The sequence below is a fragment of the Nomascus leucogenys genome, chromosome 22a (assembly GCF_006542625.1).
Source record: "Nomascus leucogenys isolate Asia chromosome 22a, Asia_NLE_v1, whole genome shotgun sequence".
Classification (NCBI taxonomy): domain Eukaryota; kingdom Metazoa; phylum Chordata; class Mammalia; order Primates; family Hylobatidae; genus Nomascus; species Nomascus leucogenys.
The window spans coordinates 85930597-85947187 of NC_044402.1; the positions used below are offsets into that span (position 1 = coordinate 85930597).

Sequence of the window (16591 nt, forward strand, 5' to 3'; positions counted from 1 at the left end):
TTTACTTTGCCCAGAGCCATTAGAGGAATCTATCTATGGCAGCTATAGTCTTATTAAATGTACTTCTTAAATAATAAGACTTGAAAGTCAAAATTACTTCGTGATACCTGGGCTGCAGAACCAGTGTTGTATTGGCAGGCATGAAAATAGCATTAATCTCCCTGTCCATCTCCATCATAGTTCTTGGCTGACTAGGTGCTTGTTAATGAGCAGTAATATATTGAAAATAATGGTGTTTTTCTAAGTAGTAGGTCTCAACACTGAGCTTAAAATATTCAGTATACCATGCTGTAAACAGATTTGCTACCATTCAGGATTTATTCTGCCATTTATAAAGCATAGGAAGACAGTTTAGCATAATTTTTAAGGGTCTTAGAATTTGTGTAATTGCATGAGGATTGGATTTAACTTAAAGTCTCCAGCTGCATTAGTTTCTAATAAGAGAGCCACTCCTTTGAAGCTTTGAAGGCAGGTATTAACATCTCTTAGGTATAAAAGTTCTAGATGGCATCTTCCAACATAAGGCTGTTTTGTTTACACTGAAAATCTGTTGTTTAGTGTAGCCACCTGCATCAATTATCTTAGCTGGGTCTCCCTGAAAACTTGCTACACCTTCTACATCAGCATTTGCTGCTTCACTTTGCACTTTTATGTTATGGAGACAGCTTCTTTCTTTCAACTTCATGAACCAGCTCCTGCTAGCCTCACACATTTTTTTCCTGGAGCTTCCTTACTTCTCTCAGTCTTCATAGAATTGAAGAGAGTTAGGGCCTTGCTCTGAATTAAGCTTTGAATTAGGGGAATGTTATGGCTGATTTAACTTCTATTCAGACCACTAAAACTTTCTCCACATCAACAATAAGGCTCTTTTGCTCTTTTATCATTCATGTGTTCATGGGAATATCATTTTAAATTTTCTTCAAGAACTTTTTCTTTGCAGTCACAGCTTGGCTAACTGATGCAAGAGATCTACTTTTCGGCCTATCTTAGATTTCAAAGAACCTTCCTCACTAAGCTTAATCATGTCTAGCTTTTGATTTAAAATGAGAGACATGTGGCTCTTCCTTTCACTTGAACATTTGGAGGTATTGTAGTGTTATTAGTTGGCATAATTTCAATATCGTCTGTCTTAGGAAATAAAAAAAAGCATGATGAATGGGAGAGAAATTGGGAAATGACCGGTTGGTGGAGCAGTCAGAACACACAAATGTATTGATGAAGTTTGCCATCTAGTATGGGTATGGCTCATAACAACCCAAAACAATTATAATAGGAACATCAAAGATCACTTATCACAGATCAGCATAACAGATATAATAATAATGAAAAAGTTTGAAATACTGCAAGAATTATCAAAATATAACAGAGACACCAAGTGAGCTCATGCTGTTGAAAAAATGGTACAGATAGGCTTGCTGGATGCACGGTTGGCACAAATCTTCGATTTGTAAAACTCAGTATCTGCTACGTGCAAGAAAGCAAATTACAATAAAATGAGATATGCTTGTATAAGATCTTACTAATTTGTGTAATGTTCGACATATTAATATAATAAAGTGTTCAGTTTTTATACGTGTATATTCATGCCCCCAGAGCATTTAAAATTATATATAAAATAAGTACTATTTAAAATGTTATTATTTACATAAGTTATATGTAAAATAAATTCAATAAATACTATGACTAAAGATACATTTCTGATTATATCTTATTTATATTCAGTTATATTCATAAATGTTATGTTCATCCATTTGTTAAAAAATAACACTTTTTTGTTATTCTGGCTTTTAGTTCAAGAACTTCCATTTCTAATTCTCACCTGTAAATTATGGGATAAACTACTTTTACGTATGAGTCTTCTAGTTTTTAGAGTCAATCTAGTTCCAGAGAAGATTGTTGTGACAAATGTTATAACTAACCATACCTGATAAAATATACGAGCTCTTAATACAAACTGAAAATCTAAGGAGCTTCCAGGCAAAAGAAAAAATTGTCTATACATTTAAAACATGTTTGTGAGTTCCAGTGTCTTCAATATTAGAAGACAGAAGACAATGGAATAGCAGCTACAGACTATTAATATTAAAGGAGTACAAGTCAGTCTTGTATCCTCCTTAATAAATGGCATCATCTGCCACAGTTCCGAGTCCCCAACCTAGGAGGTATTGTTGAATTATCTTTTTTCCTTAATACCCATATCTAAACTATACATTCATTCAACAAACATTTATAAACTGATATATTTTTTACTTTTATGGAGCTTATGTATTTCTTGTGTGTGTAAATTTTGGCTACTCTAAAACCAAAATTATAATTCAATCCCTATCCACAGCTACCATTCCAACTATGTCACAATTCTCTTCGGTTTGGGTAACAGCAATAGCCTCTTCCATAGGCTTTTTATTCTTTCATTATTATAAAAATTTCTCTGTGTCATTTCTGGATCATGATACTCCACTGCTCAAAGTATTCTGGTAAATTTCTGTTTTACTTGAAATCTAAACACTTTATTTAACTGTTCAATGTCCTTTGTAATCTCACCCCTTACCTTTCCAAAAACACTTTGAACCTACCTCTGTCAACTTTAGTCACTGACCTGAAACTTCACAGGCCCTTGCATTTCTAAAACAATTCAAAAAATTTATTTTTTCTGCCTTGACATTTGTGTTGGCAGTTCCCTCTGCCTGGATGCCTTGCTATATGGCTTGTTCTCTCTTGCATTTCACGTCTAAGCTAAAACGTTGATGATCCAATGAAGACTCCCTGACCAATTATCAGGCCTTCCATCCTCTCATATGTACTTTTTTTCTTAGCACTTAGCATTAAACTTAATTTTTAAAATAATGTATGTATTTGTTGATTGTCTTCCTATCACCATCTCCCACCATATATATTAGAGTACACATTCTACAAGATCAGAAATCTCGTTTTCTTGTTCCCGGATCCATACCTAGGACCCAGAAAAATGTCTGATGTAGCATTATTGAAAGAATAAACACAATTTTCATTTTAGGATTGAATATTAAACTGATTCCATTTAGAAGTTTAGAGTCACGAGGATAATTTCAAGAGCACCTGGAAATGTACTATTTCCTTTTCAATGCCAACTGAAGAAGAAAAGAATTCTAAAAGAATCTGACCTCATAAACTTCAGAGTATTAGGTATTTTTTAAACACTTGAGACTTGTTAGTTGATATTCTTTTTCACACAATGGCTCTTTGTCTCTAAACTTTCTTGTAATTCCATCTCTCTTGAGGTCACTAGAGGGCTTCACCCTAAGTAGGATATTATACTAACCTCAACAAAAACCCCACAATTTAATGTGGAAATATCTAACCACATAATAAACTATTTGGATAGAAAGAAACAAGCTTGAACTTACTGTTAGATGATCTTATTTATCCTGTCTCAGGGAAGCAGCTTTTTTTTATGAGTTAAATATAAAATGAATGTTAAAGTTACCACTTACATATGAAAGTGGATAGCTTTTATTTTCAACTCACATTACCTGTCATTCACTAGTCATGTATGATTTTAAGATGATAACTTTTGTGATAGTGTCCCTAATGCTTAAAACATTACAACTGTATGTTTCACAAATGCTAGCAAGAAAGTAAAGTTTAAATAAGTTAATGGGTTAAATGAGAAAAGCGACCTAACTTCAGAGGGGTTCAGAAAAATGAACACACAGTAAGGACTAAATAGTTTGCAAAACCATATTGCCAAACGCGTATTAGATAACATTTTGCTTCTCACTGATTTTGATGAGCAAACTTACTGGGCAAATAATTCAAATTCTAATCAATTCTGTGTAATCACTGAAAAACATGTCTTAAAATATATGTTGAACAACATAGGAAGACTCTAAGAAAGAAAAAAAATAAATTGGCCAGGCATGGTCGCACACACCTGACTGTGTGTATATGTGTATGCACACACACATATAGAATAATCAAACGTAGAAATTCATCATTTTTCTTTCTTTTACTTTCACCATGTCATTTTTTGATAATAGAAAACAACCAAGACAGAATCTGGCTTAAATTAAATTAATCAAGCTCCTATTATAAAATGAAATTCAGAAATAACACAAAATACTTATAATTGCCTTTGCCTGTATGTGTAGGTGGGTGTGCATATGATTTCTTGACTGTTACATAGAGGAAAATAAAACAAGAGTAATTTAAAATAAAATAACAGAATATTAGAAGAAACAAAAAATATAATTTTATTCTTAAAAAAATTATAGTGAATGTGATACAGTTATAAATGCAGACTGATGCAAGTACATTGCATTTGTAAATTGATTTCCATATGCAGTTTCTGATGAACAATTTTTAGTAATGACTCCTAATAACAGCAACAAAAAATACTATTCTTAGTTTTATTCTTAGAAAATTTAATGAAATTTAAAATCTTGCAAACATAATTTGTGTTAATTTCTAAGATAAAGTTGTATTTTGATACATGTCACTATTATCAAATATTTCACTTTAATGACTGGCATTAGGATAACTCAAAGTCTTATTGGACATTCAATTATAATCTTTATTTTTTGAGATCGTTCTATTATTTATAGGATGTCTGACATGTTTGTCCCTTTGCCAATAAGTTTCCCTATCTTTATAATGACAACCAAAACCAAACATTGTGACACCATTGAACTGTAACAAGTGTTGGCAAACTACAGCCTGTTGTGCCAAATATGGCCTATAACCTATTTTTTTGTATGGCCCATGAACTAAGAATGGTTTTTACATTTGTAAAGGGTTGAATAAAGAAAAGAAAAGAAGGGAAAAGAAGAAACGAACAAATAAAAAAGACTTTGCAACAGAGACACAGAAAATTATGTTTGTTTCCCCCACACTTAAATGTAAGTTCCATGATGGTATATACTTTATCCATCTTGTTCACCAGTATAGGGTTAGAAATATTCCCAAAACATTAAAGGTCCATAATAAATATTTGCATAAAGGAAGAAAGAGATGAACTATCATGAGAGTCAAACTGTAAAATATTAACATTGAAAGGAAATTGGGGATCAAATTAAAGATGGCCAACAGGATCAAAATGATTAATTTATCAAAAAAACTTGGGACCAAAATGCTGTTACCTATTTTATGTAAAATTTTCAGTAACCTGTCTACTGAATTGCATACGTAAGACTGCCTATATAATTGGAGCACATCTTAATTTATTTTACTTTTTCTAACTGACCATGTGATATGTTGAGATGCAAACTGTATTAGTCTATTTTCACACTGCTATAAAGAACTGAGACTGGGTAATTTAAAAGAAAAGAGGTGTAATTGACTGCTCAGGAAACTTACAATTGCGGCAGAAGGCGAAACAAAATACATCTTACCATGGCAAGGCAGGAGAGAGAGAGAAGAAATCTATACACTGTAAACCATCAGATCTTGTGAGAACTCACTGGCTATCATGAGAACAGCATAGGGGAAACAGCCCCTGTGATCTAATCATCTCCTAGTAGGTCCCTTCTTTGACACATGGGATTACAATTTGAGATAAGATTTGGTTGGGGACACATATCACAAACTATGTAAAAATCGTGTGAGCAAGTAGTAGGTGGATTCATATTAAAATATTCAATTATTATTTTAAAGAAATACTCATGACAATACAACTCAAATATTTCTACTATCTCGCCTTTATTGAACCCATTATGTTCCATTATAATTGACATTTTAAATATACAAATATAGCCATCACTAAATATTCAAAATGTATTAAATGGTAATGTGCAAAAAAGTTGCATTAATTGTGTGTGTGTATGTGCATGCATGTGTTTGTGTTGGCGTGATGTGTGTTTGTCAATGTATGTGTATTTGGCCACCAAAGTATTCTTTATATGTGTCTGTGGAAGCAGGAACTCTTTTGGTTAAGACAAATGTATTTTAAACGGATCTTCAACTATTCTAAAACTTGCTTTTGTGATTTTATTAAACTCTATCATGTTTATTTACATATCCAACCCCGTATAGTAATTTTATATGCAGCTTTTAGTAGCTCATACATATTCTGAATAGTGAAAATTGTAGGGTGAGTTTATTTGGTATATTTACTCTTCCATTCTCCGAAAGAAGATAATGCTTGACTTTATAGAATTGTGGATTTATTTGGACATTATAACTGAGTGTACCAAAGCAAGAGATTACTTAATAGAAAAAGTGTTTTTGAAATTATTTTCTCAGTGAATACCAAAGCATCTGTTTAATTTTTTTAATGTATTTAAAGTCTTTGGTGCCTAGCAAACAAATACGATATTGATTATGCCACTTACTGAAATTGCTGATCTTTAATTGTGTTGTTACATGCAGGAATAACCTTTATCAAAGCTTATTTGCTTGCAGTAGTTTCCTAAACTTTTCTTCTTTCAAAGTATATCATATGTTATTCTTCATTTTTACTTTGCTTAGAAACGTTGCATATACGATTCTATTATCAGTAGACCGCACTATTATGATTGAAGTCCCCCATACAATAAAATTAACCCCTTCTTTACAGAGTTTTGTTGACTTGATCTAACATTTACATAAAATAGAAACTGTGAAGACTAAAAAATATGCTTTTATTTATTATTTTAACAAATGCCAAAACCCTCTGTTCCAGCTTAAATTTTAGTATCATTTCATGAAAAACAAGCTATATTTGTTGCATTGTTTTTGTACTAATGTGATATAATATCATTAACGTTTTTAACAGTATTAATATTATCACTGTTGTTAACAATATTAACATTAGGAATAGGGTAATTTCAGTAACATTCATGGAAACTTTAACATTTTAAATTGATTGAAAAAAGTTTTCTAGGTATGTTATTGACATGGTAGTTCAAAAATAACTTAATTTTCTTTGTATTTATTCACAAAATGTTGGAAGAGCCTTGGATGATATTGAAAACAAAAATATTCAAATATCACTAACCATGTTTTTCATAACTCAGATTCATACTGGCATGGGGTGAAACAAAAATAAAACTATTAGATATTCCACAAAAGAAAAGTTAGCAAGTGATTTAACACATTTGAGAAATATTGTTAAGTATATTCCCCGCACCGTTTTATTATTTAATTCTAAAGATACCTTTCTCTTTTCTGAATTACGTTAAAACCAAGAACCTAGCATTCACTTCAAGTAATTCTGGATAATTTGATAAAAATCGTTTTCTCCAATATAACAAAATTACATGGATAAGTTACCATTGCAATAGATTTTTGTAGTATTTTAATAAAAACTTCCCTGAAAATCTTATTGATAAAGCTATTTTCAGAAAATGCAACTGTTTGAAATAAACAGTAAACATTTGTGTGACTTAAGAAGTGAGAAGCCTTTGTATTTCATGTATTTTTTTCATACTTAAATTTGTATTCAGGAAAAGGAAATACATGGTAGCTTAGAATGGCCCAAATAACTGACATGTATTGATTTCTTTGTGAATTTTATTTTGAATATGATTGTCAATTAGCATTCTATATGTCATTCGACTGAATTCCATCTCATTTTTTAAGAATAATACGAGAAAGTTCTCACTAGTCTCTCTAGAAATTAGGAGTGGGGAATGAGGTACAGGAGATCAAATAAACAATTTTTTTTATTTATCTGCTCACATTTTTATTAATTTAATGTCTACATTTCCATTCATTTATTTTCAATAAATTATCCAGATATAGTTCAGCCATCTCTTACCTTCTTTCCCTCTCCGTGGAACAAGTTCATCACAAATTCTGTTGACTGAAATGAGCAAAAAGTCTGCTTAATGTTTTCTTCCTTTGACATAAAGAAGTCTTTACATTTTTCACAAAATATTACTTTGAATCATAAAAATCTAAATATTACATATTTTATATATAGATATAATATCAAATAATTACTTCCATTTTACATACAGCAAAACACTATGCTACTATGAATATTAGAAGTCAGAAATGTATTTGCAATTCATGCATTAAAACCAAATTATCAAGAGGGAGAAAACTTGAAACGACTTGAAACTAAAAAAATACAACAAAGAAATCTGCAACTATAAATGTTTAAATTCATAGTCTTGGGATATTTATAGCAAACAAGAAACAGAATAAAAAGAGGCAATGGACCTTGTATACCTGACTGTGGAAATGCCTAATCAAAAAAATTCATCACTAATAAAATTGTGAAAATGAAACATTTTAATGCATACAAATGTAGAGAAATACATATTATAGTAGCACAACTCTTTGACAAGCATGCAATTTTGGCATAGGATTATTCATAATACAGAGCCATTAAAATGAGTCATTTTAAATGACATTTAAAACATTAAAATTTTTTTCCTAAAATAATACACAGGAAACACTGCATAGCATTATACTGCTAAAGAAATTAAATTCCATCAGAAAAAAATGCCATGAGACAAAAATTGCAGAGCTAGTTGTCATTTAATATTTCTAAAAGAGGGTACATAATGGAAATAGGTATTATATATAAAGAGCAAAGTGTTCTGTTAATGTAAACCTCATAGTAATATACATACATAGAAGTATATTAAACTCATTTTGCTTTATATGCTTAAATATTTTTAAATATGCACAGAATTTAGTGCATTACATTATCTATGATTCTGTTTACTCTTTGTTAGAATGAATAACTGTTTCCCATGGAACTTTCTTAAAATTAAATTATAAATAAATAATAAATGCAATCACTGGAGAAGAGTAGCTGCTTTCGCCTCATAATTCTTCCGAAGAATATTGTGTTTGATTGACATTCTCTATAGCAATTGTTTTCAAGCACTGCAAATATTGAAATAATCAATTAATGTGATTTTGTGGTTAGCCACTAAAATAAATTTTAAATTATGAGGACATGTTATTTAGACGATAAAAGAATTCATTTGACAACCATTTGACCTCCAAAGGACATTACTTTAAGAAGCATATCATTTATTTGATAACTGGCAAAAGCACTTAATAAGAATAAGCTCTACCATGAAGAACTGCCAAATTATTTAAAACGGTATGCACCTAGAGAAAACTGAGCAATCTTATTGAACAGAATAGAAAATACATAAGTAAATCATTGAGTGTTTTAATAAAAATTTAAAAACAGAAAAACCAATGAGACAAATTACCTTCCCTACATTCTTCACCCGATTCAGATTCAAATTATCTTCCCTACATTCTTCACCTGATTCAGATTAGCATAGAGGCCAAATCACTAATTGTTTCCTCCAAGAGATGTAGGTCTTATCTTCTTCTTTCTGTCTGTGTCAGCTAAAAAACAAACCAAACAACAACAAAGAAGAAGATGTGGTAAATAACCCAAGACTCTGGCCATTGTAGATTCTATGAGATAATATATATTTTGTTGGATGCCATATAATGACTTTTGGCAGGGTTTCCTATTTATTTATTATATCCTCCCCACCTATACTTTGAAACCAATAAATATATCCAATATAAGTGCAAGTCAAGCAAACTAGAGAGGGATAAACATAAATTAATTTAAAAATACTGAAAAATCTCATTTTTTTTCCTGAAATTATTAAAATTAAAAGATCCGCTACTGGGAATACTGAATCGTATATTGGGCTTTGGAAAAGACTTAAGTACACTTATTTTCAAAATTATTTTCATGTGCGTGATATATACCATATTATATCATACTCATTACACATGTCATCTCAAAATCTGAAAAGGAAGCCTTCTCTATTTTCTTTCTCACTCAAATTAATTGCTCCCTGTGTTTGAGTAGAGGGCTTTGTTGACAGCTGTTTTACAACACTGAACAAAGACTTTCATATATTAGAGTCATTTATGTATATATGAGTCTCCCCAAATGCCTCTTCAACTATAGAGCCCTCAGTTTCTAGGACAGAGCTCAGCATCTAACAGATGCATTATAAATTTGAATTTAATTAGATTCCAGCCACCTAAACTGAGTTGAAATCAGATAGTAAAAGGTTCCAACTGCAGTGGGAAAATTTGTGGAGATTAAGTGTTGGGACTGAATTTGAAGTAAAAAGCATAAAAGACATTTATAATACCAGTTGGAGATGAGAACTTATCACAGAAGAGATACTTAAGCACAGAGAAAAGAATATTAAATGACAAATAAATATAATTGCTTCCTGGGCCTATTTATAAAGACAATAGCTCTATTATCATGAACAAATGAAAATTTTTAAATTTTTCACTCTTTTAAAATGGTAATAATATTTATCTTGTAAATATGAGTCCAAAATGTAAAAATTATGTGTTAAAATATTTATTGTGATATAAAGGGAATTCCCATGTAAAATGCTATTACTGTTGCCTATCTTAATGTAATATATAATTAGAAATAGTTATAAAAATAGTATACTGAGAAAAATATTCATTCAATAAACACTATATGCCAGACACTGTTGTAGATGATGAAGATTTAAGAGGGGAAGAAAGAGACAAGCATCTTTGCTCTTACTACTTTTTAGTTAATAATGTACACAATTCAGTACTCTTGCCTGTTTTTGAGCAAACACACAAAAAATTAAACTTTAGGTCTATAACAGCTTAATTCCACTCATATACATCTATTGAGAGGCATTCCTGAAAGATATTACTGTAATATTGAATGAGCAGAAAGGAGGTTCAGAAATAATTATTTTTTAAAATATTCCTCCTGATAAAAACTTCTCTGTAGTCTAAGTAACCTTAAAGTTTCTCAATTCTAAATTGTTAAACTTTCCATTTGATCTTTCTCTAAATGGCTATACATGTCCTTTGTCTAAGGAGCACTCATTTCTAGCCTAGGCAAACATTGCCTTCTCAGTGCCATTTGATCAGGCAAATCTGGCAGCAGAGGAATATTTATATTGAATATGCAGAAGACTTTCAAATCTTTGAAAAGTGAAAGTTTTGAAAACAAGTAAAAAATTTAAAATTAAAAAAAGGTAGCTAATGAATATTGGAGTGCAGTTACAACTAAAAGACAATTTCATATAGCCAAATATGAAACAATTAATCAATAAAAGTGAATTATTTATCAAATAAGTACTATGTAATATTAATAGGTTTCAATATTTTAATATTCATACGGAATATTCTAAAACATTCAAAAAATTATGATGTGTTTAATCCTAACTCAAAACACATAAACAATTTTCATAGATAGGAATAAAAACTATCTTACTTTAAAAAAAGTTTGCATAAAGAATAAACAACAATTTGAAATTAAATACATATGGATTGTCATAAAATATAACAAAGTTTTATTATATTTTCTAGACGAGAAAGAGAAAAGATTGTTGTTGGTAGAGGAGAGCTGTAAGGGAGTTATTCTTTGGAAGGACATTCTTTCTACAGCACTTTTTTATTAATATTAAAAAACTTTGTAGACCCATTATTTTTTGCTAAAATTGTACTAAAAAAGTTACAGCACAAGAAAATAACCTGTTGCATAAAACAAAATCTAAAGGTAAGCATGCTTTAAGCCATGTGAACATGGCATTAATGTTATTTCACTCTGAAGTGTCATATTACATCAGTATTTGCAGCTTGGATATGTACACAAAGCAACAAGCTGGAAAATCCAAATTTCTTCCTTACAATATATTCTGACTAAAAATTATGGTTGAGTGAAGTAGAGAGGATATCTTTGCCTAAAACAGTAATTTCAAAGCATCACATATTTACTTATTTAGTGTTTTTACATGAAAAACATTACACAAAGAAACGTTCTCATTATCTCAAAGTTGGCACAACTTTTCATGAACTGCAATGGATGAAAGTCGTAACAGAGGAGTCAGTGTGTGCTGTAAGTATTTAGTCTATGACCCTTGGGAAGAGCAGCATGTTTGGCCTGGGGACTGCCTGAGAAGTTAGAAAAAGACTTTGCAGGACATCTCTTGGAATGCCTTTTACCTTGGAGTTCCAGGAGCATAAATATTTATTACTTTTAGAAATTTTGTCATACCAGACAGAGAAACAAAGTAACTTATAGGTATATTATCAGCTAATTTTCTATTAAATTATTCACATCTACTACAAAAGGAAAAGCCCCTCATTAGGTAGATTATCACCTCATACTCTCCCCACTAGCTGCTGTTTGGCTTAACTGATCAAATGTAAAAGTATGTATTTAGGAAAACAAACTAAAGAAAAATTTTAGAGATAAGTTTTTCAAATTATTTATTATAATGTAAAATATAATATGAAGGTGTTTTTTTAGAATAAAGCAGTCTTGAATGAGAAAAAAAATCTGCCATGACAATGATTAAGAAATTCTTTTTTTAATTTATTTTTATTTTTTATTATTTTACTTTAAGTTTTAGGGTACATGTGCACAACGTACAGGTTTGTTACATATGTATCCATGTGCCATGTTGGTGTGCTGCAACCATTAACTCGTCATTTAGCATTAGTTGTATCTCCTAATGCTATCCCTCTCCGCTCCCCCCACCCCACAACAGTCCCCGGAGTGTGATGTTCCCCTTCCTGTGTCCATGTGTTCTCATTGCTCAATTCCCACCTATGAGTGAGAACATGCGGTGTTTTGTTTTTTGTCCTTGCGATTAAAAGTAATTATCCTTAAATGTTTACAGCAAAATTTTAGACTTTTCCCATAAATTTTAAAATTTTCTGAAAAAAATTACTTAAAATATAATCCCTAACACTTTTAGAATATAACACATTAAAACTGACTTGTACCCGAGAGAACTTATAACATTTCATTCAATTTTATTAATGGGGAAGACAACATCAACACTACATATGAAGCCTAAGTTTTAATCAAATATAAATTCATAGATCAAAATATATACAACTGGAGAATTAATATAATCTAGATAATAAAAGAAAAGGCAACAAAACTCAGAAATAATTGGTTGAAAATATTAGCTTTCTGAACTGTCAAATATCATTTTTGGTAAGAAATCTCTATTGCAAAACAAACTTTATAAAGAGAAAACTATCTGCCTAGAACAATTGGTAAATTTTTGAAAAAATACACCAACATTTTTACCTCAGAAATGCTACTTGGAATATAAGATTTGTTGGAGTTTCAATTGAATTTTCCAAAACACAAATTCAAAATTTATATAAATTATTTTGGAACACACTTTTTTTTAAAGAAAACAAGTTGGGGAAAAAACTGACAAAACTCCAGAGAAAAATAAAATTCTTCTTCAACTTATTAAGGAGCATGATGTGATTATTTCAAGTAATAATAATACATATAAACAAGCATTCAATAAATTTAAGTTATTGAACAAAAATCTTCAAAAGACTACAGTTGATATGCACATCCTCTTAGGAAACCTAATAATATTATTAAGAAAGATAAGATTCATATTAAAATAGCTCAAGCAAAAACATCATAGTTCCAAAAACAGCCAAAGAGAAAGTTTCATTGTGCCAAGTCTTAGATCAGAGAAAAGATCGACCTAAGATATTGCTCTTCCAGAACTTTGCTCTTTCTAGGTTGTTGATAAAATGATAATTATAATAAGCAATGGATGTGTGTGATGGAAAGATGCCATTAGGCACAAGCAAAGGTTACAGGTTTCTTCACATAGATGGCCAGAGGAAGCATAAGACAAAGCTGTAGCAGTGTTGATAGTTATTTGGTCAAGTCAATCTGTCCTACAGCTGCTGATACTACCAATTGATAGGGGCAAGATTCCCGTAAAATTCAGAGGGATTTTTAATATTCCTAGCCTATGGTTCTGTTCAGATACTTTTAAATAACTGGCAAACATCCTAGCACATAGCAAAATGGTATTTGCACTGACACTGGCTAGATCAAAAGTCCATTTCCCAATTTATCATTCATAGCAAGTACGTACCATATTCTGGCAAATCAACCTGGTCACACTTCCACTCCTATTGTGAGAAGCTGGGTTATCACGTAAGTTTACTTTCAGCATACTTTTACCAATATCGGATCTTCAAAGGAAAAAAAAAAAAAAAAGAAGAAGGAGGAGGAGAAGAAGAATGAGAAAAAGGAAAAGAAACAGGAAATTATATTAAGAATGAAATTGTCAAAATAGCAAATGATTCTAAACTTTCTAAGATTAGAAAAAGATAATAAAATAACAAGCAGAGTAAAAAAAAGAAAGCATAGTCAAAAAGGCAGAATACAAGTTAAATGCGAGTAAATGCAAGGTAATTCATTGAGAAATAAATATTCAAAATATTATGAACAAAACACAAGTTTTTGAAGTTTATTTATATCCCAAGATAAGTACATTAGAAACCATGTAAATCATTCCATAAAATTCTAAAACTTACATATAATTATCACATCTTTAAATATAATGTGTAATGATTCTATTTTGTCAATTTGCAATTAAAAATGTTCTTTCATAGATTTTAACATATTTTATTGTCAAAAACAATTTATCACCCTTATCTCAGAGCTTACCATCTCTATGTAAGAACACAATTAGATGCTTTTTTAGACCAATGCTAATATACAGTTGTCAAAGAACTGCAAAATACAGCAGTCCCTGCCCATCCACAAGGGATACATTCTAAGATCCACAGTGGATGCCTGAAACCAGAGTTAGTACAAACTCAATATATACTGTACAATGTTTCCTAAATATATGTACCTATGACAAATTTTAATTTAGAAATTAGGCACAATAAGATATTAACAATAACCAATAATAAAATAAAACAATTATAACAACATACTCTAATAAAAATTATGTGAATGTGGCACTTCTCTCTCAAAATATCTTATTGTACTGTAGTCACCTTTTTTTGAAACACAGAAAGTGAAACTACAGACTGGTGGGACTACTGTATACTGATTTTAACTGCTCTTTCTACCCAAATTTCATTTTATTTCACAAATATTGGCATTTTTTAAATTGCAACTAATTATACAGTTTCTTTTACTTTGTGCTCCCTGCATCTCCAGAAAGTAATAATGAAGTCTCCCTACATTCCCTTTTCCCTCTCCCTCAATACACCATGGGACATAAAACAAAATGGGAAGTCTAAGTTTGAGAGATAATATAATCAAATTTTCAAATTCAAACTGAAAACTACCCTGCAACATGTATTAGGAAGATGTGACCTGAATGTTAATGTCTTCTCCATCATTCCTTCTATCAAAAGACTTGTTGCACCTGAAGCAAACAGGTGCTGAGATTGAGAGGGTGCAAGTGAGGGCTTAGTGCCAACTGAATGCCAACACAATAGAGCAAGTCTCATCATATAGGAAAAAGTATCAGTGGAGAAAAAACTGCTGTTATTTTCAAATATGATTAGAGTCATATTTATTTGTAGGCCAGGAAAAATGTAACCATCCATGGAACAGAAAATACAGAGGAACTTCCACATCAGCAGGCAAAAGGAGAGAGATTGAATAGCAGCTTGTTTAAGCTTGCAAAAATAAGTGGGGAAAGTAAAGTTAAAAAAAAGGGGGCAGTCAACATCGATCATAACTAAAGTGAGTCAAAAGAACTCAGATCAAGTATAGGAGTCTTAAGATTAATTGACATTAGTAAAGGAGAGTAAATCAGACCAAGGAAATTTTCAGATTGAGTTAAGAAAAACAAACTGAGATATATGCATTTTTAGTAAAATCACATTAATGCAAAGCATCAAAATGATTGAAAATAAGTATTTAGACAAAGGTATCCATGGCAAATAAATACAAAACAAGAATGATAAGTTAATATCACATGTGTTAGAGTAAGGATAAATGTACTAAAAAAGCAAGCATAACACGTGAAATTATGTAATGACTGAGATATAATTTATTAACATTAATGAGTGATAAACCTTAAATTGTAAGATTAGATACATGTTTAAATTTAATATATAATATATAAACAATATACAAAAACTACTAAAATGAAGAAAAATAGTTACGTGGAAGATTACAATGTCTCCCCTAAATTGAAAATATAATCTTCTGTCCACTGAACATGAACAAAAGTTTATCTTGTACTTTTCCATCTTAATAAATAATACTGTGATAGAGACAAAGAAGATAAAGAGAATAATGATGGAGATACAAATGGAGATTGATATGTAAATATATATTATTTCAATTCTTATTGATGGTTAGCATAAATATAGAAACATGAAATAATGTCAATATTGTTTAGTAAACACCACACATGTAAAACTCCCCACATCAATATAGAACATTTCCAGAAAGGTCCCTTGTGTTGCTTCCCGTAAATACATACCCTCTATTTTAACTTGTATCACCATGAATTCTGCTTGTTGTTAAATTGAATTTCAGCATATTTACAGAATAACACTCTATGGGCTTATGTGCATCTGCATTCTGTCTCCCAATATATTATCTGTTCATCAGTTCATCCATATTCTTGAGTTCATCAGTAGATTTTTTTTTATTGTTGTGACCTAATCAATTGTTTTTGTATGCCACAATTTAGTTACCCATTCTTCTATTAATAAGCTCTGGATTGTTTCCAGTTTGGGGCAACTACAAATGAAGTTGAAATTAATATGTATATGCAATTCTCCTAAGTATATTCATAAGAGCGGGGTTCTTGAATCACAGGAATAGAAAGATGTTAAATTTTAGTAGAGTCTGACAAAAAGATATTCTTTCAGAATGGTTGTA

The 16591-nt window shown here is 30.7% G+C and overlaps 1 long non-coding RNA gene across 1 annotated transcript; it reads right to left on the reverse strand.

Moving 5' to 3' along the window:
• Positions 1-7694: 7694 nt before the first annotated feature.
• On the reverse strand, positions 7695-13915 carry LOC115832436. Its single transcript, XR_004027937.1, has 3 exons — positions 13824-13915; positions 9179-9273; positions 7695-7756 (listed from the first exon to the last, which is right to left on the reverse strand). It is a non-coding gene; the product is annotated as an uncharacterized LOC115832436 (long non-coding RNA).
• Between the last annotated feature and the right edge of the window lie 2676 nt (positions 13916-16591).